At 44.7% G+C, this 27,976-nt stretch overlaps 1 protein-coding gene across 3 annotated transcripts in view; it reads right to left on the reverse strand.

The window, feature by feature from the left end:
• The window catches only part of LOC148506819 (mixed lineage kinase domain-like protein), a 152,216-nt gene that overhangs the window by 52,778 nt on the left and 71,462 nt on the right, over positions 1 to 27,976 (reverse strand). For 2 of the 3 annotated variants that reach the window (XM_088446252.1, XM_088446250.1), the window contains exon 1: positions 5,504 to 5,587. The exons of the other annotated variant lie outside the window; for it this stretch is intronic. The gene's annotated coding sequence lies outside the window, so the exon portion shown is untranslated. Of the gene's footprint in view, positions 1 to 5,503; positions 5,588 to 27,976 lie in introns of those variants that run through there. 3 annotated transcript variants of the gene reach the window in all.

The raw sequence follows: 27,976 nt of genomic DNA on the forward strand, positions 1-27,976 counted from the left end.
CCATACCCCCATCGTATATCCAGATTTACTTAGGTCAGACTGTATATCACAATATCTGGACAACCAGTACGCAATATCTTGGACAGGAATGGACTCATTCCTCACTAGAATATGCACCTTCACTTTATCATGCTTTGTAACCAAATTCACTCTGTACATATCATATGGTTTTGACATTTTACATGCCTGCCATTTTGTCCAGAACACTTGTAGTCCCTGATAGGATAAAAAAATGAAATCAAATTCTGCAGATGTGACCAGGTGTATGCAAGCATATAAATCTGAGGGTTTAAACCCCAGACCAAAAATCATCTTTAAGAAGGTCTCCTTTGTAGGAACTTCCCCCTCTCCTGCCCATCAGAACTGGATTAAATTTCTCCTTTTTCCAACCTGGCCTGCTGCACCCGGCATTTGTGGACCAGCATTATTCACATTCATATTAGAGACATTAGATCTTGTCACCATTTTAGCATACGATATACTTCCAGGAACAGTTTGTTTGTCCGATACGTTTGTTACCACACTCCCCCCACCCTCTCTCCTTCTTACATCATCACAAATAATTTTAGCTGCCTCTGCAGCCCTGGCTGGTACAAGCATCTTATCTCCATAAACAGTTTCTATTACTTTAATCTGCTCCTCCGGCAGCCCAGTCTTTTCTAATGCAGGCATTCCTTGTGCAAATTGTCTTTCCTTTATGCGCCCTCCTAAACCAATACCATGCGGCAACCTCCTTGTACCTATAACCTTCTCGCCCTGCACGTCTCCGGGTACAATCCCCAGAGCCTCCCCAGTAATAGGTAATTCACCTGCCACTGCAGATTCACCTGGAGATCCCCCCTCAGTGCCACTTTTCTGTAAAGCTTCCTCAAGCCTTAATTCCGACATAACCTCCATTTGAGCCTGGAACACCGCGCCCTCTGTGTTCCTGGCTCCGCCATCTGCCATCACTACAGGTGGAAATAGTTCATGCTGGGCACTGTCAGGCTCAGCCGTCACCGGCCACTTCTTACCTGCCTTACCTTCAGCACCCGACACACTGTTACTCACCTGCAGGACAGCCGGCTCACCGAAAGCGCCCTTTTCCGCAATATCCTCCACCTCAGGCTCGCAAGACATCTCCACTGTGTCCCCTGCCATGGACTTCTCCTGGGAATCAGCAATCACAGCACCAGACACCTCTGACATAACTTTATCCTCCATATTTACTGCATCTTCAGCTGTATTAGACTCCGTTACTGCTGCTGCCCCCAGCTGCATACACTTTGCCTGGACATCAGCTGGTAGGTTTGTTTCACTTTCAGTTGCACAGACAGGCTGTGGGGTGCTGCTGCTGCAATCACCAGGTACACTGATAACACCTGTCTCCATGGGTGTCGGCCCTGATTGGACCTTTGCATGAACTGGTAACCCTTTCACTGCTGCTTGCACCTTCTTTTCCTTTTTTTCCAAGCGCTTTTCTTGCAATTTACTTTTAACCCTTCCCAGAGTCACAGAAAGGGTCTCAACCACTTCTTTTAACACCGGTTTCTCCCATTTATAGCAGGTATTTCTTTTTTTCTTCTTATCATTAATTCTGGTCTGTATACGTTTTGCCTCTCTTTGTAATTCCTCAATAGAGAAGCTATCAAATGATTCCTCCTCCTCCTCATCTTCCTCTTCATCCCCAGTATCACCAGGGGATCCAGGAACATTCTCCAAGGCATCAAGGGGCTTCACCCCCCCACATACTTCGCTACCCCCTGGGCAGACAGTAGCTGCTGTCACTCCACCCTGTGTTACATCACACAGGGGAGCACCCAGGGAGAGTTTGTGGGAATCCGACTGTGGCTCCAGTTTCTTCACTGGGCCCACACCGACAGGGTAGGTAGCTTCCAGCACTGCTCGACCCTTTGTTCCATCACATAGGGGAGCACCCTCAGACATAGGGGGAACAAGCTGTGGTTCCAACTGCACAGAAGCCGGGCTGATGATATTACCTCCACTGTCACTCATGCTGCTTCCTGATGATCCGGACTGGCCTGCCGCACTAGTTATCCGGACACCAGGAGTCTTTGCTTTGGCTTTTGCTTTAGAGCCCGAGCCACGGGCTGAACATCGGAAGCACTCTCCCCCAGGAGGATCCATCCCCCTGGGGAAGCCAGCAGGGAGTCTCCCTGCAGACACGGGACACACCTGCAGCAGCTAGAGCTCTCCTCCACACAACCTCCTCACAGCTCAGACAGCACACACTGCAGAGTCTCCGCCCCCAGGATAGGTGGGCATAGGGGAGGTGTGAGGGTGTACCAGTGTGAGTAGTATAGGTGGGAGTAGGGGAGGTGTGAGGGTGTACCAGTGTGAGTAGTATAGGTGGGAGTTGGGGAGGTGTGAGGGTGTACCAGTGTGAGTAGTATAGGTGGGAGTAGGGGAGGTGTGAGGGTGTACCAGTGTGAGTAGTATCAGTGGGAGTAGGGTAGGTGTGAGCGTGTACCAGTGTGAGTAGTGTAGGTGGGCATAGGGGAGGTGTGAGGGTGTACCAGTGTGAGTAGTATAGGTGGGAGTAGGGGAGGTGTGAGGGTGTACCAGTGTGAGTAGTATAGGTGGGAGTAGGGCCGGTGTGAGGGTGTACCAGTGTGAGTAGTATAGGTGGGAGTAGGGTAGGTGTGAGGATGTACCAGTGTGAGCAGTATAGGTGGGAGTAGGGGAGGTGTGAGGGTGTACCAGTGTGAGTAGTATAGGTGAGAGGGTGTACCAGTGTGAGTAGTATAGGTGGGAGTAGGGTAGGTGTGAGGGTGTACCAGTGTGAGTAGTATAGGTAGGAGTAGGGGAGGTGTGAGGGTGTACCAGTGTGAGTAGTATAGGTGGGAGTAGGGTAGGTGTGAGGATGTACCAGTATGAGTAGTATAGGTAGGAGTAGGGGAGGTGTGAGGGTGTACCAGTGTGAGTAGTATAGGTGGGAGTAGGGGAGGTGTGAGCGTGTACCAGTGTGAGTAGTGTAGGTGGGAGTAGGGGAGGTGTGAGGGTGTACCAGTGTGAGTAGTATAGGTAGGAGTAGGGGAGGTGTGAGGGTGTACCAGTGTGAGTAGTATAGGTAGGAGTAAGGTAGGTGTGAGGGTGTACCAGTGTGAGTAGTATAGGTAGGAGTAGGGGAGGTGTGAGGGTGTACCAGTGTGAGTAGTATATGTAGGAGTAGGGTAGGTGTGAGGATGTACCAGTGTGAGTAGTATAGGTGGGAGTAGGGGAGGTGTGAGGGTGTACCAGTGTGAGTAGTATAGGTGTGAGGGTGTACCAGTGTGAGTAGTATAGGTGGGAGTAGGGGAGGTGTGAGGATCTACCAGTGTGAGTAGTATAGGTGGGAGTAGGGGAGGTGTGAGGGTGTACCAGTGTGAGTAGTGTAGGTGTGAGGGTATACCAGTGTGAGTAGTGTAGGTAGGAGTAGGATAGGTGTGAGGGTGTACCAGTGTGAGTAGTATAGGTAGGAGTAGGGGAGGTGTGAGGGTGTACCAGTGTGAGTAGTATAGGTGGGAGTAGGGGAGGTGTGAGGGTGTACCAGTGTGAGTAGTATAGGTAGGAGTAGGGGAGGTGTGAGGGTGTACCAGTGTGAGTAGTATAGGTGTGAGGGTGCACCAGTGTGAGTAGTATAGGTGGGAGTAGGGGAGGTGTGAGGATGTACCAGTGTGAGTAGTATAGGTGGGAGTAGGGGAGGTGTGAGGGTGTACCAGTGTGAGTAGTATAGGTGGGAGTAGGGTAGGTGTGAGAGTGTACCAGTGTGAGTAGTATAGGTAGGAGTAGGGGAGGTGTGAGGATGTACCAGTGTGAGTAGTATAGGTGTGAGGGTGTACCAATGTGAGTAGTATAGGTGGGAGTAGGGTAGGTGTGAAGGTGTACCAGTGTGAGTAGTATAGGTGGGAGTAGGGTAGGTGTGAGAGTGTACCAGTGTGAGTAGTATAGGTGGGAGTAGGGGAGGTGTGAGGATGTACCAATGTGAGTAGTATAGGTGGGAGTAGGGTAGGTGTGAAGGTGTACCAGTGTGAGTAGTATAGGTGGGAGTAGGGTAGGTGTGAGTGTACCAGTGTGAGTAGTATAGGTGGGAGTAGGGGAGGTGTGAGGATGTACCAGTGTGAGTAGTATAGGTGGGAGTAGGGTAGGTGTGAGAGTGTACCAGTGTGAGTAGTATAGGTAGGAGTAGGGGAGGTGTGAGGATGTACCAGTGTGAGTAGTATAGGTGGGAGTAGGGGAGGTGTGAGGGTGTACCAGTGTGAGTAGTATAGGTGGGAGTAGGGGAGGTGTGAGGGTGTACCAGTTTGAGTAGTATAGGTGGGAGTAGGAGAGGTGTTAGGGTGTACCAGTGTGATAGTATAGGTAGGTATGAGGGTGTACCAGTATGAGTAGTATAGGTGGGAGTAGGGTAGGTGTGAGGGTGTACCTGTGTGAGTAGTATAGGTGGGAGTAGGGGAGGTGTGAGGATGTACCAGTGTGAGTAGTATAGGTGTGAGGGTGTACCAATGTGAGTAGTATAGGTAGGAGTAGGGTAGGTGTGAAGGTGTACCGGTGGGAGTAGGGTAGGTGTGAAGGTGTACCAGTGTGAGTAGTATAGGTGTGAGTAGTGTAGGTGTGAGGGTGTACCAGTGTGAGTATTGTAACTGGGAGTAGGGGAGGTGTGAGGATGACTTCAGAGGAGGATTAGATCTATTTTATATTTATTGATCCGGACCCCCATGTGGGGAGAGCAGACAGTTGGTTGCTTGTGACAGTATAGGAGAAAGTCAGGAGAGGTGGTACACGAGGCCAAGGGAGTGAACCTGAGACTAATGACTGGGGTAATTGGGCATATTAGGAGTTACTCTCGATAACTGAGCACATTAGGGGTTACCCAGAATAAATGGGCACATTTGGGGTTACCCGGAATAACTGAGCACATTAGGTATTATCCGGAATAAATGAGCACATTAGGGGGTTACCCGGAATAAATGGGCACATTTGGGGTTACATGGGATAATTAGGGCTCACTTGAGACTTTCTAGTCCAGGAGTATTCCCTCAATTTTAACATGCCCAAATAGCAAAACTGTGGCAGAGCATGCTGGGATGTGTAGTCCCACAGCAGCTGGAGTGCCGCACGTTGAATACTCCAGTATCTTTCCTCATGTGCTTCTTCTTGCCTTACTTTTACTTTCATTTACAACGGTACCTAACACTTGGTTGCTGACACCATGCTGCTTATTTAGGTGTTATGCAGCAATGTGTATAAATCATGTATCTGTCCTGCATTGTCTGTACTATTAATAACTGTTGTCTTGTGTGCTCATTTGTCTCTGTACTTTGTAAGGCGCTGCGGAACCCTTGTGGTGCCACATAAATAAAGGATAATAATAATCTAGTCTTTCTAGGACAGGACCTAGTTGGCTCTGTAGTACTGTAGCTTACCCTAGCAGGGTAGAGACATTGCCAGGACGAGGTGTAACAGCCATGTGTACAGATCACTGGGTCTCACCTGGGTCAGTGAGAGTATTACGTGAACTCACCTGACTGCAGACTGTCACTTTGTTGCAGGCTATAATCCGCTTCTCTTGTGAATGAAGATATTTCCAAGTGTGACTCCTGGTTCCTTCTTCCTCCCTGACTCCAGCAGAACATGAGACTCCCCCCCTGCCCCTACCAGGAACCTCCACCCATAACTGAGCCTAAACTTACAGCCGTTGTGTGATCTGCATGGCCCCTCCCCCACATACGTGTCATCTGCATGGCCCCTCCCCATCCCCCTTCCCAACTCTGAGTGTGTGATGTGTATCACTATCTATGTGCCAGGGAATGAGCTGCTTTCCCTCTGTATACACCACACATACTGTATACACAAGTACTGGAGCTATAGATAGATGACAGACAGATACATCTGGGATTGGGAGGACACACTCTCCCTGTGTCTATGCTGCCAGTTACTTTTGCTGTTATTCCTCCTACATTTAGGGAATAGGCGCATTGCGTTGCTTGCGCTGTTACCTGTAGCATGGTTTCTGACTTCCAGTCCCAAGGTGTGCGATGAAATGTCCAAATTCAGAATGCCGACACGGACTTAATGTCAACAACCACATTTACATTAGCAAAATGCCGACAACTTTTTCATATTTTAGCCTGAACCTAACAATAAACAAAACCACCTGTGTGATGACATTCTGTGTCCACGTGTTACAGGTCATCAATATCCAGGCTGCAGCCTATTATAGCTGGATATACTGTTCCGGTTTTCCCTAATATATTGCTCACTTTACCTTCATTTATAGATGAAGGAGATCACTATTATTATGGAGCCGTCCTTTGCCTGGGGGAGAACTGTTGTGTGACCCCTCCCCTCCCTCTCTGGTCGCAGTGCCCCGGACGCTGCAGCCTGATCGCCAGACATTTGGGGGAGAGATGGGGGCGGCCGCGGGTACCATTCCTCAAAACGTAGGCACCACTGTTTTGTGGGAGCACTGAGGCCAGGGTCCGTGTCTCCTGATGTAGATTTCCTGGCCCCCAGCAGAGGAATTCCGTTGCCCTCTCCTGAGTGAGCTTAGACATAAGCTGGGCATCAACTATACAATTATCTGTCAGATATATGTCCTATCTGGCTGGTTACTAATGCTGGGTGTACACTATACATTATCTGTCACATATCTGTCCTATCTGGCTGGTTACTAATGCTGGGCGTACACTATACATTATCTGTCACATATCTGTCCTATCTGGCTGGTTACTAATGCTGGGCGTACACTATACATTATCTGTCACATATCTGTCCTATCTGGCTGGTTACTAATGCTGGGCGTACACTATACATTATCTGTCACATATCTGTCCTATCTGGCTGGTTACTAATGCTGGGCGTACACTATACATTAGCTGTCACATATCTGTCCTATCTGGCTGGTTACTAATGCTGGGCGTACACTATACATTATCTGTCACATATCTGTCCTATCTGGCTGGTTACTAATGCTGGGCGTACACTATACATTATCTGTCACATATCTGTCCTATCTGGCTGGTTACTAATGCTGGGCGTACACTATACATTATCTGTCACATATCTGTCCTATCTGGCTGGTTACTAATGCTGGGCGTACACTATACATTATCTGTCACATATCTGTCCTATCTGGCTGGTTACTAATGCTGGGCGTACACTATACATTATCTGTCACATATCTGTCCTATCTGGCCGGTTACTAATGCTGGGTGTACACTATACATTATCTGTCACATATCTCATTATCTGTCACATATCTGTCCTATCTGGCCGGTTACTAATGCTGGGCATACACTATACATTATCTGTCACATATCTGTCCTATTTGGCCGGTTACAAATGCTGGGCGTATACTATACATTATCTGTCACATATCTGTCCTATCTGGCTGGTTACTAATGCTGGGCGTACACTATACATTATCTGTCACATATCTGTCCTATTTGGCCGGTTACTAATGCTGGGCGTACACTATACATTATCTGTCACATATCTGTCCTATCTGGCCGGTTACTAATGCTGGGCATACACTATACATTATGTGTCACACATCTGTCCTATCTGGCTGGTTACTAATGCTGGGCGTACACTATACATTATCTGTCACATATCTGTCCTATCTGGCTGGTTACTAATGCTGGGCATACACTATACATTATCTGTCACATATCTGTCCTATCTGGCTGGTTACTAATGCTGGGCGTACACTATACATTATCTGTCACATATCTGTCACATATCTGTCTGGTTACTAATGCTGGGCGTACACTATACATTATCTGTCACATATCTGTCCTATCTGGCTGGTTACTAATGCTGGGCGTACACTATACATTATCTGTCACATATCTGTCCTATCTGGCCGGTTACTAATGCTGGGTGTACACTATACATTATCTGTCACATATCTCATTATCTGTCACATATCTGTCCTATCTGGCCGGTTACTAATGCTGGGCATACACTATACATTATCTGTCACATATCTGTCCTATCTGGCCGGTTACTAATGCTGGGAGTACACTATACATTATCTGTCACATATCTGTCCTATCTGGCCGGTTACTAATGCTGGGCGTACACTATACATTATCTGTCGCATATCTGTCCTATCTGGCCGGTTACTAATGCTGGGCATACACTATACATTATCTGTCACATATCTGTCCTATCTGGCTGGTTACTAATGCTGGGTATACACTATATATTATCTGTCACATATCTGTCCTATCTGGCCGGTTACTAATGCTGGGAGTACACTATACATTATATGTCACATATCTGTCCTATCTGGCCGGTTACTAATGCTGGGCGTACACTATACATTATCTGTCGCATATCTGTCCTATCTGGCCGGTTACTAATGCTGGGCATACACTATACATTATCTGTCACATATCTGTCCTATCTGGCCGGTTACTAATGCTGGGTATACACTATACATTATCTGTCTCATATCTGTCCTATCTGGCTGGTTACTAATGCTGGGTATACACTATACATTATCTGTCACATATCTGTCCTATCTGGCTGGTTACTAATGCTGGGCGTACACTATACATTAGCTGTCACATATCTGTCCTATCTGGCTGGTTACTAATGCTGGGCGTACACTATACATTATCTGTCACATATCTGTCCTATCTGGCTGGTTACTAATGCTGGGCGTACACTATACATTATCTGTCACATATCTGTCCTATCTGGCTGGTTACTAATGCTGGGCGTACACTATACATTATCTGTCACATATCTGTCCTATCTGGCTGGTTACTAATGCTGGGCGTACACTATACATTATCTGTCACATATCTGTCCTATCTGGCTGGTTACTAATGCTGGGCGTACACTATACATTATCTGTCACATATCTGTCCTATCTGGCCGGTTACTAATGCTGGGTGTACACTATACATTATCTGTCACATATCTCATTATCTGTCACATATCTGTCCTATCTGGCCGGTTACTAATGCTGGGCATACACTATACATTATCTGTCACATATCTGTCCTATTTGGCCGGTTACAAATGCTGGGCGTATACTATACATTATCTGTCACATATCTGTCCTATCTGGCTGGTTACTAATGCTGGGCGTACACTATACATTATCTGTCACATATCTGTCCTATTTGGCCGGTTACTAATGCTGGGCGTACACTATACATTATCTGTCACATATCTGTCCTATCTGGCCGGTTACTAATGCTGGGCATACACTATACATTATGTGTCACACATCTGTCCTATCTGGCTGGTTACTAATGCTGGGCGTACACTATACATTATCTGTCACATATCTGTCCTATCTGGCTGGTTACTAATGCTGGGCATACACTATACATTATCTGTCACATATCTGTCCTATCTGGCTGGTTACTAATGCTGGGCGTACACTATACATTATCTGTCACATATCTGTCACATATCTGTCTGGTTACTAATGCTGGGCGTACACTATACATTATCTGTCACATATCTGTCCTATCTGGCTGGTTACTAATGCTGGGCGTACACTATACATTATCTGTCACATATCTGTCCTATCTGGCCGGTTACTAATGCTGGGTGTACACTATACATTATCTGTCACATATCTCATTATCTGTCACATATCTGTCCTATCTGGCCGGTTACTAATGCTGGGCATACACTATACATTATCTGTCACATATCTGTCCTATCTGGCCGGTTACTAATGCTGGGAGTACACTATACATTATCTGTCACATATCTGTCCTATCTGGCCGGTTACTAATGCTGGGCGTACACTATACATTATCTGTCGCATATCTGTCCTATCTGGCCGGTTACTAATGCTGGGCATACACTATACATTATCTGTCACATATCTGTCCTATCTGGCTGGTTACTAATGCTGGGTATACACTATATATTATCTGTCACATATCTGTCCTATCTGGCCGGTTACTAATGCTGGGAGTACACTATACATTATATGTCACATATCTGTCCTATCTGGCCGGTTACTAATGCTGGGCGTACACTATACATTATCTGTCGCATATCTGTCCTATCTGGCCGGTTACTAATGCTGGGCATACACTATACATTATCTGTCACATATCTGTCCTATCTGGCCGGTTACTAATGCTGGGTATACACTATACATTATCTGTCTCATATCTGTCCTATCTGGCTGGTTACTAATGCTGGGTATACACTATACATTATCTGTCACATATCTGTCCTATCTGGCTGGTTACTAATGCTGGGCATACACTATACATTATCTGTCACATATCTGTCCTATCTGGCTGGTTACTAATGCTGGGTATACACTATACATTATCTGTCACATATCTGTCCTATCTGGCTGGTTACTAATGCTGGGTATACACTAGGGATGTGCGCCGGACCATTTTTGCCGGATTTGGATTTGGTTCTAATTCGTCGTCCGGCTTTGGATTTGGATTTGGATTTGCCAAACTGCGGTGACTGGCTTTGGATTTGGATTTGGATTTTTTACAAAAATTGACAAAAAAAGCTAAAATCACATAAATTGGTCTTTTTTTTTCTTCCTAGAGTATTATTAACCTCAATAACATTAATTTCCAGTCAATTTAGACCATATCACAGCTTATAATATTGTTTTCAACATTATTGGCCAAAGGTTGCAGTGAGCTGACTGGTTACTAAGCGACAAAGCAGCGGCACAACGACACAGACACCACAGTATAAAGCACATCTATGACACATTGCCACACAGCAGTGGCAGAAATGAAAAGTAGTGCACCCACCCAGTGGGGTACGGCCAGCAGAGTCACAGTACTTGCTTACAAAGTGGGCTATGGCCCTAGGAGTCACAGTGCACAATCTTATTAGCATTACACCGCACATAGGGCCTGATTCACATTACACCATAAAGTAGTGTCTCTTATTTATGTTACGACACACAGTAGTGCCCCTTTTACACAATGCCCACAGTAGTGACCCTTTTACACAATGCCCACAGTAGCGGTGTCCCTTACACAATGTCCCCCAGCAGTGGTGCCCCCTATGCAGTCCCCTTAGTAGTAGGGTCCACTATGCAGTGCCCCCAGTGGAATGCCCCCCAGTAGTATGCCCCCCATTAGCAGGCCCCCCCAGTAGTATGCCCCCCTTTAGCATGCCACCCAGTAGTATGCCCCCCATTAGCAGGCCCCCCCAGTAGTATGCCCACCATTAGCATGCCACCCAGTAGTATGCCCCCCCAGTAGTATGGCCCCCCCAGTAGTATGGCCCCCCCAGTAGTAGGCTGCCCCAGTAGCAGGCCCCCCCCAGTAGTAGGCTGCCCCAGTAGTAGCCCCCCTGTAGTATGGCCCCCCCAGTAGTAGGCTGCCCCAGTAGCAGGCCCCCCCAGTAGTAGTAAGCCCCCCCAGTAGTATGGCCCCCCCAGTAGCAGGCCCTCAGTAGTATGGCCCCCCCCAGTAGCAGACCCCCCCAGTAGTATAGCCCCCCCCAGTAGCAGGCCACTCTGTAGTATGGCCCCCCCAGTAGTATAGCCCCCCCCCAGTAGCAGACCCCCCCAGTAGTATGGCCCCCCCGCACCCCCAGTAGTAGACCCCCCCCCCAGTAGCGCCCCCGGCCCTCGCACAAATAAAAAAATAAAAACTTACCTGTATCCCCGCTCCCGCGCCGTCCGCTCTGTCACACGCTGAGGAGGGAGCCGGAAGACGGAGCTCATGTGTGAGCTCCAGCCGGCTCCCTCCGTGCAGCAGCCAATGAGAGTCTGTGTGACTCTCATTGGCTGCTGTAACAAACACACAGCTGCCGCTGGCGGCTGTGTGTTTGTGTCTGTGTAGGGCAGAGCGCTATCACTGCGCTCTGCCCTACACGCGAGGAGACCTGATGTCGGATTCTCTAGTGAGAATCCGACATCAGGCGGCCGCCGTTCGGCCCCGAACGGGGTTCCGAGTCAGGCGGTGAACACCCGAACAGGGTTCGGGTGGACTCGGATCCCCAATGTTCGGAGCGGTTCGGATTCCACAGAATCCGAACCGCTCATCTCTAGTATACACTATACATTATCTGTCACATATCTGTCCTATCTGGCTGGTTACTAATGCTGGGTATACACTATACATTATCTGTCACATATCTGTCCTATCTGTCTGGTTACTAATGCTGGGTATACACTATACATTATCTGTCACATATCTGTCACATATCTGTCCTATCTGGCTGGTTACTAATGCTGGGCATACACTATACATTATCTGTCACATATCTGTCCTATCTGGCTGGTTACTAATGCTGGGCATACACTATACATTATCTGTCACATATCTGTCACATATCTGTCCTATCTGGCTGGTTACTAATGCTGGGCATACACTATACATTAACTGTCACATATCTGTCCTATCTGGCTGGTTACTAATGCTGGGCGTAAACTATACATTATCTGTCACATATCTGTCCTATCTGGCTGGTTACTAATGCTGGGCGTACACTATACATTATCTGTCACATAACTGTCCTATCTGGCTGGTTACTAATGCTGGGCGTACGCTATACATTATCTGTCACATATCTGTCTTATCTGGCTGGTTACTAATGCTGGGCGTACACTATACATTAACTGTCACATATCTGTCTTATCTGGCTGGTTACTAATGCTGGGCATACACTATACATTATCTGTCACATATCTGTCTGGTTACTAATGCTGGGCGTACACTATACATTAACTGTCACATATCTGTCCTATCTGGCTGGTTACTAATGCTGGGCGTAAACTATACATTATCTGTCACATATCTGTCCTATCTGGCTGGTTACTAATGCTGGGAGTACACTATACATTATCTGTCACATATCTGTCCTATCTGGCTGGTTACTAATGCTGGGCGTACACTATACATTATCTGTCACATAACTGTCCTATCTGGCTGGTTACTAATGCTGGGCATACACTATACATTAACTGTCACATATCTGTCTTATCTGGCTGGTTACTAATGCTGGGCATACACTATACATTATCTGTCACATATCTGTCCTATCTGGCCGGTTACTAATGCTGGACATACACTATACATTATCTGTCACATATCTGTCCTATCTGGCCCGTTACTAATGCTGGGCGTACACTATACATTATCTGTCACATATCTCTCCTATCTGGCTGGTTACTAATGCTGGGCGTACACTATACATTATCTGTCACATATCTGTCCTATCTGGCCCGTTACTAATGCTGGGCGTACACTATACATTATCTGTCACATATCTGTCCTATCTGGCTGGTTACTAATGCTGGGCGTACACTATACATTATCTGTCACATATCTGTCCTATCTGGCCGGTTACTAATGCTAGGCGTACACTATACATTATCTGTCACATATCTGTCCTATCTGGCCGGTTACTAATGCTGGGCGTACACTATACATTATCTGTCACATATCTGTCCTATCTGGCCGGTTACTAATGCTGGGCGTACACTATACATTATCTGTCACATATCTGTCCTATCTGGCTGGTTACTAATGCTGGGCGTACACTATACATTATCTGTCACATATCTGTCCTATCTGGCTGGTTACTAATGCTGGGCGTACACTATACATTATCTGTCACATATCCTATCTGGCTGGTTACTAATGCTGGGCATACACTATACATTATCTGTCACATATCTGTCCTATCTGGCTGGTTACTAATGCTGGGCGTACACTATACATTATCTGTCACATAACTGTCCTATCTGGCTGGTTACTAATGCTGGGCATACAATATACATTATCTGTCACATATCTGTCCTATCTGGCTGGTTACTAATGCTGGGCATACAATATACATTATCTGTCACATATCTGTCCTATCTGGCTGGTTACTAATGCTGGGCGTACACTATACATTATCTGTCACATATCTGTCCTTTCTGGCTGGTTACTAATGCTGGGCGTACACTATACATTATCTGTCACATATCTGTCCTTTCTGGCTGGTTACTAATGCTGGCCGTACACTATACATTATCTGTCACATATCTGTCCTATCTGGCTGGTCACTAATGCTGGGCGTACACTATACATTATCTGTCACATGTCTGTCCTATCTGGCTGGTTACTAATGCTGGGCATACACTATACATTATCTGTCACATATCTGTCCTATCTGGCTGGTTACTAATGCTGGGCGTACACTATACATTATCTGTCACATATCTGTCACATATCTGTCCTATCTGGCTGGTTACTAATGCTGGGTATACACTATACATTATCTGTCACATATCTGTCCTTTCTGTCTGGTTACTTATGCTGGGCGTACACTATACATTATCTGTCACATGTCTGTCCTGTCTGGCTGGTTACTAATGCTGGGCGTACACTATACATTATCTGTCACATATCTGTCCTATCTGGCTGGTTACTAAAGCTGGGCGCACACTATACATTATCTGTCATATATCTGTCCTATCTGGCTGGTTTCTAAAGCTGGGCGTACACTATACATTATCTGTCATATATCTGTCCTATCTGGCTGGTTACTAATGCTGGGCGTACGCTATACATTATCTGTCACATATCTGTCCTATCTGGCTGGTTACTAATGCTGGGCGTACGCTATACATTATCTGTCACATATCTGTCCTATCTGGCTGGTTACTAATGCTGGGCGTACGCTATACATTATCTGTCACATATCTGTCCTATCTGGCTGGTTACTAATGCTGGGCGTACGCTATACATTATCTGTCACATATCTGTCCTATCTGGCTGGTTACTAATGCTGGGCGTACACTATACATTATCTGTCACATATCTGTCCTTTCTGGCTGGTTACTAATGCTGGCCGTACACTATACATTATCTGTCACATATCTGTCCTATCTGGCTGGTCACTAATGCTGGGCGTACACTATACATTATCTGTCACATGTCTGTCCTATCTGGCTGGTTACTAATGCTGGGCATACACTATACATTATCTGTCACATATCTGTCCTATCTGGCTGGTTACTAATGCTGGGCGTACACTATACATTATCTGTCACATATCTGTCACATATCTGTCCTATCTGGCTGGTTACTAATGCTGGGTATACACTATACATTATCTGTCACATATCTGTCCTATCTGGCTGGTTACTAATGCTGGGCGTACACTATACATTATCTGTCACATATCTGTCCTGTCTGGCTGGTTACTAATGCTGGGCGTACACTATACATTATCTGTCACATATCTGTCCTATCTGGCTGGTTACTAAAGCTGGGCGCACACTATACATTATCTGTCATATATCTGTCCTATCTGGCTGGTTTCTAAAGCTGGGCGTACACTATACATTATCTGTCATATATCTGTCCTATCTGGCTGGTTACTAATGCTGGGCGTACACTATACATTATCTGTCACATATCTGTCCTATCTGGCTGGTTACTAATGCTGGGCGTACGCTATACATTATCTGTCACATATCTGTTCTATCTGGCTGGTTACTAATGCTGGGCGTACGCTATACATTATCTGTCACATATCTGTCCTATCTGGCTGGTTACTAATGCTGGGCGTACGCTATACATTATCTGTCACATATCTGTCCTATCTGGCTGGTTACTAATGCTGGGCGTACGCTATACATTACCTGTCACATATCTGTCCTATCTGGCTGGTTACTAATGCTGGGCGTACGCTATACATTATCTGTCACATATCTGTCCTATCTGGCTGGTTGCTAATGCTGGGCGTACATACACTATACATTATCTGTCACATATCTGTCCTATCTGGCCGGTTACTAATGCTGGGCGTACACTATATATTATCTGTCACATATCTGTACTATCTGGCCGGTTACTAATGTTGGGCGTACACTATACATTATCTGTCACATATCTGTCCCATCTGGCTGGTTACTAATGCTGGGCGTACACTATACATTATCTGTCACATATCTGTCCCATCTGGCTGGTTACTAATGCTGGGCGTACACTATACATTATCTGTCACATATCTGTCCCATCTGGCTGGTTACTAATGCTGGGCGTACACTATACATTATCTGTCACATATCTGTCCCATCTGGCTGGTTACTAATGCTGGGCGTACACTATACATTATCTGTCACATATCTGTCCCATCTGGCCGGTTACTAATGCTGGGCGTACACTATACATTATCTGTCACATATCTGTCCTATCTGGCTGGTTACTAATGTCACATATCTGTCCTATCTGGCTGGTTACTTATGCCGGGCGTACACTATACATTTTCTGTCACATATCTGTCCCATCTGGCTGGTTACTAATGCTGGGCGTACACTATACATTATCTGTCACATATCTGTCCCATCTGGCCGGTTACTAATGCTGGGCGTACACTATACATTATCTGTCACATATCTGTCCTATCTGGCTGGTTACTAATGTCACATATCTGTCCTATCTGGCTGGTTACTTATGCCGGGCGTACACTATACATTATCTGTCACATATCTGTCCTATCTGGCTGGTTACTAATGCTGGGCGTACATTATACATTATCTGTCACATATCTGTCCCATCTGGCTGGTTACTAATGCTGGGCGTACACTATACATTATCTGTCACATATCTGTCCTATCTGGCTGGTTACTAATGCTGGGCATACACTATACATTATCTGTCACATATCTGTCCTATCTGGCTGGTTACTAATGCTGGGTATACACTATACATTACATTATCTGTCACATATCTGTCCTATCTGGCTGGTTACTAATGCTGGGCGTACACTATACATTATCTGTCACATATCTGTCCTATCTGGCTGGTCACTAATGCTGGGCGTACACTATACATTATCTGTCACATGTCTGTCCTATCTGGCTGGTTACTAATGCTGGGCATACACTATACATTATCTGTCACATATCTGTCCTATCTGGCTGGTTACTAATGCTGGGCGTACACTATACATTATCTGTCACATATCTGTCCTATCTGGCTGGTCACTAATGCTGGGCGTACACTATACATTATCTGTCACATATCTGTCCTATCTGGCTGGTTACTAATGCTGGGCGTACACTATACATTATCTGTCACATATCTGTCCTATCTGGCTGGTTATAAATGCTGGGCGTACACTATACATTATCTGTCACATATCTGTCCTATCTGGCTGGTTGCTAATGCTGGGCGTACATACACTATACATTATCTGTCACATATCTGTCCTATCTGGCTGGTTGCTAATGCTGGGCGTACATACACTATACATTATCTGTCACATATCTGTCCGGTTACTAATGCTGGGCGTACACTATATATTATCTGTCACATATCTGTCCTATCTGGCCGGTTACTAATGCTGGGCGTACACTATACATTATCTGTCACATATCTGTCCCATCTGGCTGGTTACTAATGCTGGGCGTACACTATACATTATCTGTCACATATCTGTCCTATCTGGCTGGTCACTAATGCTGGGCGTACACTATACATTATCTGTCACATGTCTGTCCTATCTGGCTGGTCACTAATGCTGGGCGTACACTATACATTATCTGTCACATGTCTGTCCTATCTGGCTGGTTACTAATGCTGGGCGTACACTATACATTATCTGTCACATATCTGTCCTATCTGGCTGGTTACTAATGCTGGGCGTACACTATACATTATCTGTCACATATCTGTCACATATCTGTCCTATCTGGCTGGTTACTAATGCTGGGTATACACTATACATTATCTGTCACATATCTGTCCTTTCTGTCTGGTTACTAATGCTGGGCGTACACTATACATTATCTGTCACATATCTGTCCTATCTGGCTGGTTACTAATGCTGGGCGTACACTATACATTATCTGTCACATATCTGTCCTATCTGGCTGGTTACTAATGCTGGGCGTACACTATACATTATCTGTCACATATCTGTCCTATCTGGCTGGTTACTAAAGCTGGGCGCACACTATACATTATCTGTCATATATCTGTCCTATCTGGCCGGTTACTAATGCTGGGTATACACTATACATTATCTGTCACATATCTGTCCTATCTGGCCAGTTACTAATGCTGGGCGTACACTATACATTATCTGTCACATATCTGTCCTATCTGGCCGGTTACTAATGCTGGGCGTACACTATACATTATCTGTCACATATCTGTCCTATCTGGCCGGTTACTAATGCTGGGCGTACACTATACATTATCTGTCACATATCTGTCCTATCTGGCCGGTTACTAATGCTGGGCGTACACTATACATTATCTGTCACATATCTGTCCTATCTGGTTGGTTACTAATGCTGGGTATACACTATACATTATCTGTCACATATCTGTCCTATCTGGCTGGTTACTAATGCTGGGCGTACACTATACATTATCTGTCACATATCCTATCTGGCTGGTTACTAATGCTGGGCATACACTATACATTATCTGTCACATATCTGTCCTATCTGGCTGGTTACTAATGCTGGGCGTACACTATACATTATCTGTCACATATCTGTCCTATCTGGCTGGTCACTAATGCTGGGCGTACACTATACATTATCTGTCACATGTCTGTCCTATCTGGCTGGTTACTAATGCTGGGCATACACTATACATTATCTGTCACATATCTGTCCTATTTGGCTGGTTACTAATGCTGGGTGTACACTATACATTATCTGTCACATATCTGTCCTATCTGGCTGGTTACTAATGCTGGGTATACACTATACATTATCTGTCACATATCTGTCCTTTCTGTCTGGTTACTAATGCTGGGCGTACACTATACATTATCTGTCACATATCTGTCCTATCTGTCTGGTTACTAATGCTGGGCGTACACTATACATTATCTGTCACATATCTGTCCTATCTGGCTGGTTACTAAAGCTGGGCGCACACTATACATTATCTGTCATACATCTGTCCTATCTGGCTGGTTACTAAAGCTGGGCGTACACTATACATTATCTGTCATATATCTGTCCGATCTGGCTGGTTACTAATGCTGGGCGTACACTATACATTATCTGTCACATATCTGTCACATATCTGTCCTATCTGGCTGGTTACTAATGCTGGGCGTACACTATACATTATCTGTCACATATCTGTCCTATCTGGCTGGTTACTAATGCTGGGCGTACGCTATACATTATCTGTCACATATCTGTCCTATCTGGCTGGTTACTAATGCTGGGCGTACGCTATACATTATCTGTCACATATCTGTCCTATCTGGCTGGTTACTAATGCTGGGCGTACGCTATACATTATCTGTCACATATCTGTCCTATCTGGCTGGTTACTAATGCTGGGCGTACGCTATACATTATCTGTCACATATCTGTCCTATCTGGCTGGTTACTAATGCTGGGCGTACGCTATACATTATCTGTCACATATCTGTCCTATCTGGCTGGTTACTAATGATGGGCGTACGCTATACATTATCTGTCACATATCTGTCCTATCTGGCTGGTTACTAATGCTGGGCGTATGCTATACATTATCTGTCACATATCTGTCCTATCTGGCTGGTTGCTAATGCTGGGCGTACATACACTATACATTATCTGTCACACATCTGTCCTATCTGGCTGGTTGCTAATGCTGGGCGTACATACACTATACATTATCTGTCACATATGTGTCCGGTTACTAATGCTGGGCGTACACTATATATTATCTGTCACATATCTGTCCTATCTGGCCGGTTACTAATGCTGGGCGTACACTATACATTATCTGTCACATATCTGTCCCATCTGGCTGGTTACTAATGCTGGGCGTACACTATACATTATCTGTCACATATCTGTCCTATCTGGCTGGTCACTAATGCTAGGCGTACACTATACATTATCTGTCACATGTCTGTCCTATCTGGCTGGTCACTAATGCTGGGCGTACACTATACATTATCTGTCACATGTCTGTCCTATCTGGCTGGTTACTAATGCTGGGCGTACACTATACATTATCTGTCACATATCTGTCCTATCTGGCTGGTTACTAATGCTGGGCGTACACTATACATTATCTGTCACATATCTGTCACATATCTGTCCTATCTGGCTGGTTACTAATGCTGGGTATACACTATACATTATCTGTCACATATCTGTCCTTTCTGTCTGGTTACTAATGCTGGGCGTACACTATACATTATCTGTCACATATCTGTCCTATCTGGCTGGTTACTAATGCTGGGCGTACACTATACATTATCTGTCACATATCTGTCCTATCTGGCTGGTTACTAAAGCTGGGCGCACACTATACATTATCTGTCATATATCTGTCCTATCTGGCTGGTTACTAATGCTGGGCATACACTATACATTATCTGTCATATATCTGTCCTATCTGGCTGGTTACTAATGCTGGGCGTACGCTATACATTATCTGTCACATATCTGTCCTATCTGGCTGGTTACTAATGCTGGGCGTACGCTATACATTATCTGTCACATATCTGTCCTATCTGGCTGGTTACTAATGCTGGGCGTACGCTATACATTATCTGTCACATATCTGTCCTATCTGGCTGGTTACTAATGCTGGGCGTACGCTATACATTATCTGTCACATATCTGTCCTATCTGGCTGGTTGCTAATGCTGGGCGTACGCTATACATTATCTGTCACATATCTGTCCTATCTGGCTGGTTGCTAATGCTGGGTGTACTCTATACATTATCTGTCACATTTCTGTCCTATCTGGCCGGTTACTAACGCTGGGCGTACGCTATACATTATCTGTCACATATCTGTCCTATCTGGCCGGTTACTAACGCTGGGCGTACGCTATACATTATCTGTCACATATCTGTCCTATCTGGCCGGTTACTAACGCTGGGCGTACGCTATACATTATCTGTCACACATCTGTCCTATCTGGCCGGTTACTAACGCTGGGCGTACACTATACATTATCTGTCACACATCTGTCCTCTCTGGCCGGTTACTAATGCTGGGCGTACACTATACATTATCTGTCACATATCTGTCCCATCTGGCCGGTTACTAATGCTGGGCGTACACTATACATTATCTGTCACATATCTGTCCCATCTGGCCGGTTACTAATGCTGGGCGTACACTATACATTATCTGTCACATATCTGTCCCATCTGGCCGGTTACTAATGCTGGGCGTACACTATACATTATCTGTCACATATCTGTCCTATTTGGCCGGTTACTAATGCTGGGCGTACACTATACATTATCTGTCACATATCTGTCCTATCTGGCTGGTTACTAATGCTGGGCGTACACTATACATTATCTGTCACATATCCTATCTGGCTGGTTACTAATGCTGGGCATACACTATACATTATCTGTCACATATCTGTCCTATCTGGCTGGTTACTAATGCTGGGCGTACACTATACATTATCTGTCACATAACTGTCCTATCTGGCTGGTTACTAATGCTGGGCATACAATATACATTATCTGTCACATATCTGTCCTATCTGGCTGGTTACTAATGCTGGGCATACAATATACATTATCTGTCACATATCTGTCCTTTCTGGCTGGTTACTAATGCTGGGCGTACACTATACATTATCTGTCACATATCTGTCCTTTCTGGCTGGTTACTAATGCTGGCCGTACACTATACATTATCTGTCACATATCTGTCCTATCTGGCTGGTCACTAATGCTGGGCGTACACTATACATTATCTGTCACATGTCTGTCCTATCTGGCTGGTTACTAATGCTGGGCATACACTATACATTATCTGTCACATATCTGTCCTATCTGGCTGGTTACTAATGCTGGGCGTACACTATACATTATCTGTCACATATCTGTCCTATCTGGCTGGTTACTAATGCTGGGTATACACTATACATTATCTGTCACATATCTGTCCTTTCTGTCTGGTTACTTATGCTGGGCGTACACTATACATTATCTGTCACATGTCTGTCCTGTCTGGCTGGTTTCTAATGCTGGGCGTACACTATACATTATCTGTCACATATCTGTCCTATCTGGCTGGTTACTAAAGCTGGGCGCACACTATACATTATCTGTCATATATCTGTCCTATCTGGCTGGTTTCTAAAGCTGGGCGTACACTATACATTATCTGTCATATATCTGTCCTATCTCTGGCTGGTTACTAATGCTGGGCGTACGCTATACATTATCTGTCACATATCTGTCCTATCTGGCTGGTTACTAATGCTGGGCGTACGCTATACATTATCTGTCACATATCTGTCCTATCTGGCTGGTTACTAATGCTGGGCGTACGCTATACATTATCTGTCACATATCTGTCCTATCTGGCTGGTTACTAATGCTGGGCGTACGCTATACATTATCTGTCACATATCTGTCCTATCTGGCTGGTTACTAATGCTGGGCGTACACTATACATTATCTGTCACATATCTGTCCTTTCTGGCTGGTTACTAATGCTGGCCGTACACTATACATTATCTGTCACATATCTGTCCTATCTGGCTGGTCACTAATGCTGGGCGTACACTATACATTATCTGTCACATGTCTGTCCTATCTGGCTGGTTACTAATGCTGGGCATACACTATACATTATCTGTCACATATCTGTCCTATCTGGCTGGTTACTAATGCTGGGCGTACACTATACATTATCTGTCACATATCTGTCACATATGTCACATATCTGTCTTATCTGGCTGGTTACTAATGCTGGGCATACACTATACATTATCTGTCACATATCTGTCTGGTTACTAATGCTGGGCGTACACTATACATTAACTGTCACATATCTGTCCTATCTGGCTGGTTACTAATGCTGGGCGTAAACTATACATTATCTGTCACATATCTGTCCTATCTGGCTGGTTACTAATGCTGGGAGTACACTATACATTATCTGTCACATATCTGTCCTATCTGGCTGGTTACTAATGCTGGGCGTACACTATACATTATCTGTCACATAACTGTCCTATCTGGCTGGTTACTAATGCTGGGCATACACTATACATTAACTGTCACATATCTGTCTTATCTGGCTGGTTACTAATGCTGGGCATACACTATACATTATCTGTCACATATCTGTCCTATCTGGCCGGTTACTAATGCTGGACATACACTATACATTATCTGTCACATATCTGTCCTATCTGGCCCGTTACTAATGCTGGGCGTACACTATACATTATCTGTCACATATCTCTCCTATCTGGCTGGTTACTAATGCTGGGCGTACACTATACATTATCTGTCACATATCTGTCCTATCTGGCCCGTTACTAATGCTGGGCGTACACTATACATTATCTGTCACATATCTGTCCTATCTGGCTGGTTACTAATGCTGGGCGTACACTATACATTATCTGTCACATATCTGTCCTATCTGGCCGGTTACTAATGCTAGGCGTACACTATACATTATCTGTCACATATCTGTCCTATCTGGCCGGTTACTAATGCTGGGCGTACACTATACATTATCTGTCACATATCTGTCCTATCTGGCCGGTTACTAATGCTGGGCGTACACTATACATTATCTGTCACATATCTGTCCTATCTGGCTGGTTACTAATGCTGGGCGTACACTATACATTATCTGTCACATATCTGTCCTATCTGGCTGGTTACTAATGCTGGGCGTACACTATACATTATCTGTCACATATCCTATCTGGCTGGTTACTAATGCTGGGCATACACTATACATTATCTGTCACATATCTGTCCTATCTGGCTGGTTACTAATGCTGGGCGTACACTATACATTATCTGTCACATAACTGTCCTATCTGGCTGGTTACTAATGCTGGGCATACAATATACATTATCTGTCACATATCTGTCCTATCTGGCTGGTTACTAATGCTGGGCATACAATATACATTATCTGTCACATATCTGTCCTATCTGGCTGGTTACTAATGCTGGGCGTACACTATACATTATCTGTCACATATCTGTCCTTTCTGGCTGGTTACTAATGCTGGGCGTACACTATACATTATCTGTCACATATCTGTCCTTTCTGGCTGGTTACTAATGCTGGCCGTACACTATACATTATCTGTCACATATCTGTCCTATCTGGCTGGTCACTAATGCTGGGCGTACACTATACATTATCTGTCACATGTCTGTCCTATCTGGCTGGTTACTAATGCTGGGCATACACTATACATTATCTGTCACATATCTGTCCTATCTGGCTGGTTACTAATGCTGGGCGTACACTATACATTATCTGTCACATATCTGTCACATATCTGTCCTATCTGGCTGGTTACTAATGCTGGGTATACACTATACATTATCTGTCACATATCTGTCCTTTCTGTCTGGTTACTTATGCTGGGCATTATCTGTCACATGTCTGTCCTGTCTGGCTGGTTTACTAATGCTGGGCGTACACTATACATTATCTGTCACATATCTGTCCTATCTGGCTGGTTACTAAAGCTGGGCGCACACTATACATTATCTGTCATATATCTGTCCCTATCTGGGCTGGTTTCTAAAGCTGGGCGTACACTATACATTATCTGTCATATATCTGTCCTATCTGGCTGTGGTTACTAATGCTGGGCGTACGCTATACATTATCTGTCAACATATCTGTCCTATCTGGCTGGTTTACTAATGCTGGGCGTTACGCTATACATTATCTGTCACATATCTGTCCTATCTGGCTGGTTACTAATGCTGGGCGTACGCTATACATTATCTGTCACATATCTGTCCTATCTGGCTGGTTACTAATGCTGGGCGTACGCTATAACATTATCTGTCACATATCTGTCCTATCTGGCTGGTTACTAATGCTGGGGCGTACACTATACATTATCTGTCACATATCTGTCCTTTCTGGCTGGTTACTAATGCTGGGCCGTACACTATACATTATCTGTCACATATCTGTCCTATCTGGCTGGTCACTAATGCTGGGCGTACACTATACATTATCTGTCACATGTCTGTCCTATCTGGCTGGTTACTAATGCTGGGCATACACTATACATTATCTGTCACATATCTGTCCTATCTGGCTGGTTACTAATGCTGGGCGTACACTATACATTATCTGTCACATATCTGTCACATATCTGTCCTATCTGGCTGGTTACTAATGCTGGGTATACACTATACATTATCTGTCACATATCTGTCACATATCTGTCCTATCTGGCTGGTTACTAATGCTGGGCATACACTATACATTATCTGTCACATATCTGTCCTATCTGGCTGGTTACTAATGCTGGGCGTACACTATACATTATCTGTCACATATCTGTCACATATCTGTCCTATCTGGCTGGTTACTAATGCTGGGTATACACTATACATTATCTGTCACATATCTGTCCTTTCTGTCTGGTTACTTATGCTGGGCGTACACTATACATTATCTGTCACATGTCTGTCCTGTCTGGCTGGTTACTAATGCTGGGCGTACACTATACATTATCTGTCACATATCTGTCCTATCTGGCTGGTTACTAAAGCTGGGCGCACACTATACATTATCTGTCATATATCTGTCCTATCTGGCTGGTTTCTAAAGCTGGGCGTACACTATACATTATCTGTCATATATCTGTCCTATCTGGCTGGTTACTAATGCTGGGCGTACGCTATACATTATCTGTCACATATCTGTCCTATCTGGCTGGTTACTAATGCTGGGCGTACGCTATACATTATCTGTCACATATCTGTCCTATCTGGCTGGTTACTAATGCTGGGCGTACGCTATACATTATCTGTCACATATCTGTCCTATCTGGCTGGTTACTAATGCTGGGCGTACGCTATACATTATCTGTCACATATCTGTCCTATCTGGCTGGTTACTAATGCTGGGCGTACACTATACATTATCTGTCACATATCTGTCCTTTCTGGCTGGTTACTAATGCTGGCCGTACACTATACATTATCTGTCACATATCTGTCCTATCTGGCTGGTCACTAATGCTGGGCGTACACTATACATTATCTGTCACATGTCTGTCCTATCTGGCTGGTTACTAATGCTGGGCATACACTATACATTATCTGTCACATATCTGTCCTATCTGGCTGGTTACTAATGCTGGGCGTACACTATACATTATCTGTCACATATCTGTCACATATCTGTCCTATCTGGCTGGTTACTAATGCTGGGTATACACTATACATTATCTGTCACATATCTGTCCTATCTGGCTGGTTACTAATGCTGGGCGTACACTATACATTATCTGTCACATATCTGTCCTGTCTGGCTGGTTACTAATGCTGGGCGTACACTATACATTATCTGTCACATATCTGTCCTATCTGGCTGGTTACTAAAGCTGGGCGCACACTATACATTATCTGTCATATATCTGTCCTATCTGGCTGGTTTCTAAAGCTGGGCGTACACTATACATTATCTGTCATATATCTGTCCTATCTGGCTGGTTACTAATGCTGGGCGTACACTATACATTATCTGTCACATATCTGTCCTATCTGGCTGGTTACTAATGCTGGGCGTACGCTATACATTATCTGTCACATATCTGTTCTATCTGGCTGGTTACTAATGCTGGGCGTACGCTATACATTATCTGTCACATATCTGTCCTATCTGGCTGGTTACTAATGCTGGGCGTACGCTATACATTATCTGTCACATATCTGTCCTATCTGGCTGGTTACTAATGCTGGGCGTACGCTATACATTACCTGTCACATATCTGTCCTATCTGGCTGGTTACTAATGCTGGGCGTACGCTATACATTATCTGTCACATATCTGTCCTATCTGGCTGGTTGCTAATGCTGGGCGTACATACACTATACATTATCTGTCACATATCTGTCCTATCTGGCCGGTTACTAATGCTGGGCGTACACTATATATTATCTGTCACATATCTGTACTATCTGGCCGGTTACTAATGTTGGGCGTACACTATACATTATCTGTCACATATCTGTCCCATCTGGCTGGTTACTAATGCTGGGCGTACACTATACATTATCTGTCACATATCTGTCCCATCTGGCTGGTTACTAATGCTGGGCGTACACTATACATTATCTGTCACATATCTGTCCCATCTGGCTGGTTACTAATGCTGGGCGTACACTATACATTATCTGTCACATATCTGTCCCATCTGGCTGGTTACTAATGCTGGGCGTACACTATACATTATCTGTCACATATCTGTCCCATCTGGCCGGTTACTAATGCTGGGCGTACACTATACATTATCTGTCACATATCTGTCCTATCTGGCTGGTTACTAATGTCACATATCTGTCCTATCTGGCTGGTTACTTATGCCGGGCGTACACTATACATTTTCTGTCACATATCTGTCCCATCTGGCTGGTTACTAATGCTGGGCGTACACTATACATTATCTGTCACATATCTGTCCCATCTGGCCGGTTACTAATGCTGGGCGTACACTATACATTATCTGTCACATATCTGTCCTATCTGGCTGGTTACTAATGTCACATATCTGTCCTATCTGGCTGGTTACTTATGCCGGGCGTACACTATACATTATCTGTCACATATCTGTCCTATCTGGCTGGTTACTAATGCTGGGCGTACATTATACATTATCTGTCACATATCTGTCCCATCTGGCTGGTTACTAATGCTGGGCGTACACTATACATTATCTGTCACATATCTGTCCTATCTGGCTGGTTACTAATGCTGGGCATACACTATACATTATCTGTCACATATCTGTCCTATCTGGCTGGTTACTAATGCTGGGTATACACTATACATTACATTATCTGTCACATATCTGTCCTATCTGGCTGGTTACTAATGCTGGGCGTACACTATACATTATCTGTCACATATCTGTCCTATCTGGCTGGTCACTAATGCTGGGCGTACACTATACATTATCTGTCACATGTCTGTCCTATCTGGCTGGTTACTAATGCTGGGCATACACTATACATTATCTGTCACATATCTGTCCTATCTGGCTGGTTACTAATGCTGGGCGTACACTA

The sequence above is a fragment of the Taudactylus pleione genome, unplaced genomic scaffold, assembly GCF_031769625.1.
Source record: "Taudactylus pleione unplaced genomic scaffold, aTauple2 ptg000394l, whole genome shotgun sequence".
NCBI classification, from domain to species: domain Eukaryota; kingdom Metazoa; phylum Chordata; class Amphibia; order Anura; family Myobatrachidae; genus Taudactylus; species Taudactylus pleione.